Below are 6000 nucleotides of genomic sequence, written 5' to 3'. Positions count from 1 at the left end.
GGGCAGGGCCATAAGAAACAGGGCAATTCTGAATTCATGGAGAGTAGTGATGTCCAAGAATCAACTGGGGAATGATTAATGTTACTTATGTTTAGTAGGACATCGTAAATGACAATAACTAGATCTGTTCCTGGCATTGCCAACAAGCAACAATTGACGTGTTAGTGAGGCTTCAGTTTTCTCGAATTGGGATCAGTTTCAATTACAAGGGGGCACAGCTTCAATGTAAGAGGAGGACAATTTAAGGGAGATGTGCGTGGCAAGTGTTCTTTTTTCACGCAAAGAGTGGTAAAAGTCGAACATTCAGCTTAATTGTCACCCATGTTCAATCATAGGGTGATCAGAAAGTTTCAGTTTCTACAATCATTTAGTATGATATTATGTGCCTGAGTATTTCACATGCCATAAAGAAACATATAACTTTTCCCTGGAATATAAATAAGGCACGCTCAGTAAAATAATCATTAATCATCAAATCATCTGTTGAATTTAGAGTAAGTGGAAATGAACTCAAGTTACATCAGCGAATATTTTAGTGACCATAACCACATCAAATTTAACTGAAGACGATCTTTCGGCCATATCAGAATTCCAGCTATCTCAGGAGACGTAGCCTTAGCTTTATTTACCAAGACCTCTGTTTTTTTCTATTTTTAATTGTAATCTGCAGTTTTCCCATTGAAGTGGAAGAAAATAAAATGGGATAATGCACTCACATTGATTAATAAGAACATTCGTGCATCTCTTTCGAAAACCAGGCTATTTGTTTTCCTGCCAAAATAAATACTTGTTATAAAAAACAGTTTGCCACAGGATCAGAGAATGATTCTTTTCATAATTCATGGAAATACAGTGATGACGGATCTACTACAGTCATTTTCACTTATGTGTTGTTTCTGCTTCTTTGATGTGTTAACAACAAAACCAATGAACTTAAGTGAAATACATCACAGTGACACGCCCTTTGGTCGTCCAAGCCTGTGCTGATCACAATGCAACAGTAAAATAAAAACATACCTTCTGCCCTTATTCGGTCTCTATCCCTCTACTCCATCCCCAGTCATATCAACATCCACATGACTCATATATATTGCCAACCAAGAAGTGCTTCCACCACCTGTTCTGGCAGAGCGATTCGGTTCCGACCACTCTCTGTGTGGAAAAATTCCAACAGACACATCTCTTAAACTTCCCCCCCTCACCTTGAATCTTTGCCCCTTGTAATTGAAACTGTGATCATGCACCTTGAAGGCTGAAGACTCTCCAAATTCGTCACTTCCTATTTGATGGCAATACCAGAAACAGATCTATTACCTGTCATTTTCACTATCCACCTGGAAAGAATTAACATTATTCAGTCCCCAATTGTATTATTGGTCAACATATGTCGGTACACATTCAGAATTCTCCTGTTTCTATTGACGTTTCCCTGTTTTGTTTGGTTCACAGTTGCTTTCACATTTGATCGCTTTACAGCCATTTCTGCAGAGAAATTAAACCAAGGTACTGCAAAAGGAGAACAGCGCGTTTGGTCGTAGGATGGTGGAAGTGTTGTCGGTTGTTTCCATTATATTGCTAGTACCTTGAATTTGAAATTTCTTTTATTCCTGAATGTGTACCGTCATTTTGCATCTTATTACCACAGTATTATTCCGCTTTCTTTTGGAAGATCTATGATTTGATTCGACTTGATTTGATTTATTGTCCTGAATAACTAGATGCAGTGAAAAGATTCGTTTCCGATCAGTGCAAGCAGATCATAGTTATCAAGGACATGCAGATGGTCGGGCGAAACGTATCTGGACAGAGTAAGCCACGCAGTTTACAATACACAAAACCGACACGAGGCAAGATCAACATGGGAATACTACGCACAAATAACCGCAGACTGAACACAGAACAGCCTTCTCAACTGATTGGAAGATAATTCAAACATTCATATTGTAGTATTACATTGCACCAACCTATGGATATAATGCAGCGCGAATACTTATCCAAGATACTAATGCATATCACAATTTTACCAGAAAAATGAGAAAATGTGATCACTTGCCCTGATGTTTATGAACTTATTGTCTCTGTCTCACATTTCAGGATGATATGACAAAAAATATCTAAACTTAGTTGTTGAGTGTACTCAGATTGCAGTCAATCAAAACTTTGCTAAATGAGAAAGGGTTCAATGGATCACCAAGATTTGAAAGGTGTGTTAGTGTTTCGCAATTAGTAGACACATAAATACGATATTCAAGAAAAGATAATCACATCGTGGCTGACATTGACATCTTATCATCTCATTAATGTCGTTCCTGCAGAAAATTCCAAAACGACCTCAAGGATATTTATCAAATAATTCAAGGACTTTTTTTTAAAAACAATACTTGCCACAGTATTAATCAATGGAAATAATTTCGTGCAAGTGATATATTTTAGAATTGCAGAATGTTCAGAGTGTTTACGAATCTGTAGTCATAGTTTCGTAGTCAAAAAAATAACTTTACCGATCAGCCACTGAGAGAAAGGTTTTGCTTGGAAATGGAAAAATTCTGGCAACTATGTTAAATTTCATACAAGTCATTACAGTATAGTTCAATATTACCTTACATAGGAAACACTGGCGTGATAGCCTTACAAGAATCACCAACAGCTGCAAGTAACGGAAATAAATACGCTCTACCTGTAAGGTTTTGGACTACTTCATTTTGATAAATCGGCTCTGATCTTATGGACTGAATGAATTTTACTGCTGAAAAATAGTCATATGTATAATGCATGCACCTTTCATATTGAGCAAACGCTCCCATCATAGTATTGATCTGGTTGAATGTCAAACTATTTAATTAGAGTAAACCAAACAATCAAATAATCAACGTGTTGACTCCAAATCGTGTTCTATGATTGTCCCTCGAATAGAGTCAGAGAGTCACAGAGATGTACAGCATGGAAACGGACCCTTCGGTCCAACACGTCCATGCCGACCAGATATCTCAACCCAATCTAGTCCCACCTGCCAGCACCAGGCCCATATCCCACCAAACCCTTCCTATTCATATAGCCATCCAAATGCCTCTTAACTGTTGCAATTTTACCAGCCTCCATCACATCCTCTGGCAGATAATCCCATATACGTTCCACACTCTGCATGAAAAAGTTGTCCCTTACGACTGTTTTATATCTTTTCACTCCCACCATAAACCTATGCCCGCTAGTTATCGACTCCCCGACCCCAGGGAAAAGACTTTGTCTATTTCACCTATCCATGCCCTTCATAATTTTGTAAACCTCTATAAGGGCACCTCAGACTCCGCCTCCCCAGGGAAAACAACCCCAGCCTCTTAAGCCTTACCCTATAGCTCAAAACCTCCAACCCTGGCAACATCCTTGGAAATCGTTTCTGAACCCTTTCAAGTTTCACAATAGGAAGGAGACCAGAATTGTACGCAATACTCCAACAGTGGCCTAACCAATGTCCTGTACAGCCGCAACGTGACCTCCCAATTCATGTACTCAATACTCTGACCAATGAAGGAAAGCATACCAAACGCCTTCTTCACTATCCTATCTACCTGCGACTCCACTTTCAATGAGCTATGAATCTGCACTCCAAGGTCTATTTGTTCAGGAACACTCCCTAGGACCTTACCATTAAGTGTATAAGTCCTGCTGAGATTTGCTTTCCCAAAATACAACACCTCGCATTTATCTGAATTAATCTTCACCTGCCACTTCTCAGCCCATTGGCCCAATTGGTCCAGATCCTGTTGTAATCTGAGATAACCCTCTTCGCTGTCCACTCCACCTCCAATTCTGGTTTCACTTGCAAACTTGCAAACTGTACCTCTTATGCTCATATCCAAATCATTTACATAAATGACAAAAAGTAGAGGACCCAGCACTGATCCTTGCGACACGCCACTGATCATAGGCCTCCAGTCTGAAAATCAACCCACCACCCTCTGTCTTCCACCTTTGAGCCAGTACTGTATCCAAATGGCTAGTTCTCCCTGTATTTCATGAGATCGAACCTTGCTAATTAGTCTTCCATGGGGAGCTTTATCGAATGCCTTACTGAAGTCCATATAGATCACATCTAATACTATACCCTCATCAATCTTCTATGTTACTTCTTCAAAGAACAGCATCAAGATTGTGAGACATCATTTCCCACGCACAAAGCCATGTTGAATATCTCTAATCAGACCTTGCCTTTCCAAATACATGTACATCCTGTCCCTCAGGATTCCCTCCAACAATCTGCACACCATTGAGGTCATGCTCACCAGTCTACAGTTCCCTGGCTTGTCTTTACCGCACTTCTTAAACAGTGGCACCACGTTTGCCAAATTCCAGTCATCCAGCACCTCGCCTGTGACTATCAATGAGACAAATATCTCAGCAAGAGGCCCAGAAATCACTTCTCTAGCTTCCCACAGAGTTCTCGGGTACACCCGATCAGGCCCTGGGGATGTATCCATCTTTAACTGTTTCAAGACATCCAGCACTTCCTCCTGTGCAATATGGACATTTTGAAAAATGTCACCATCTATTTCCCTGCCGTCTATAGCTTCCACATCCTTTTCCAGAGTACATACTGATGCAAAATACTCATTTCGTATCATCCCCATTTTCTGTGGCTTCACACAAAGGCCACCTTGCTGATCTTTGAGGCGGCCTATTCTCTCCCTAGATACCCTTTTGTCCTCAATATATTTGGAAAAACTTTTTGGAAAATCCTTAATTCAATTTGCCAATGTTATCTCATGTCCCCTTTTTGCCCTCCCGATTTCCCTCTTAAGCATCCTCCTACTTCCTTTACACACGTCTGTCTATAAATGACATATGCTTCCTTCTTTTTCTTAACCTCCCGAACAATGTCTCTCCCTCTGCGTTCTCTCTCTTTTGCTCTCTCTGTCTCTGTCTCTCTCAATGCCCCCTCAGCCCTCTTCTTCTTCTTCTATTTATCCATCTTCTTCTTCTCTCTGTCCATATTTGCTGCCAGAACAGTTGGGTTTCTCTGTGCAGAAAAGTCCGACCAGATTCGAAATATTAACTCTGCTTCTCTCTCTCTCTCTCTCTCTCTCTCTCTCTCTCTCTCTCTCTCTCTCTCTCTCTCTCTCTCTCTCTCTCTCTCTCTCTGGCTCGTTCGCTCTCTCCACGTTGCAACTGCCAGATGTCCTGCCAGCGTTCATCGTGCATGTGGCTAAAATGGGACACGTTCAAGGACTGGTTAACAATTCACGAGTTTTAATTTATAACTCTCAGTGAGAACAAGTTTAGGATTACGACCTGACACAGATTCCACTCAACTCAAGAATCAACCAAAGTCAGCATCCCCATGGTTCTCGTGTCGGAATTGTGCCTGAGATCGCCGATTCTTACAACGATGTTGTTCCGATCGGCACAGCCTCTGGACAGATTCCACTTGAAGTGCTGGGCATACATTGAAAGAGCACATCCTACCAGCATTTTTACAATCGTTTTCATAATCTGCAAGGAAGCAAGGACTGTTGTATATGTCTGATCTGCTCGGTGGATTTGGATCGGTTCAGGGTTGGACGGCCGAAGTCCCTGTTCCTGGACTGCATTTTTTTTTGTTCTTTGTTCTTTATTCTTTGTCAAAGCAGGGCGGAGAAAGTCGAATTATCAGGTAACGAGTCGCCCAGATTATTTAGGGCGCACACTGATGCTGTTCGACCCTCCTGTGTGCACTCCTGTTCTGTCAACTGATGCAAATTTCCTGACTCTCTCCCCAGGTCACTGCCTCTCATTTCCATCCCAACAAATATCTAAGTTCAGTATTGAAAGCTTTAATTGAGCCTGCTTTGACTACAATTCCAGGCCATGTATTCCAAACGCTAAGTACTTCATTATTGAATCAGTTGGACACGACTTTAAATGTACACCCCTCTTATGCTTGTTCTTCTACAAATGGTAAAGCCTTCTTCCTATATGTTCAGTTCTGCCTGCTTGCCATGATTTTTAAAATCTCCGTCAAAACTC

Source organism: Chiloscyllium plagiosum, unplaced genomic scaffold (genome assembly GCF_037043375.1).
Source record: "Chiloscyllium plagiosum isolate Xiang-an unplaced genomic scaffold, Cpla_swu_hap1 HiC_scaffold_41, whole genome shotgun sequence".
NCBI lineage: Eukaryota > Metazoa > Chordata > Chondrichthyes > Orectolobiformes > Hemiscylliidae > Chiloscyllium > Chiloscyllium plagiosum.
This window is presented reverse-complemented; position numbering follows the sequence as displayed.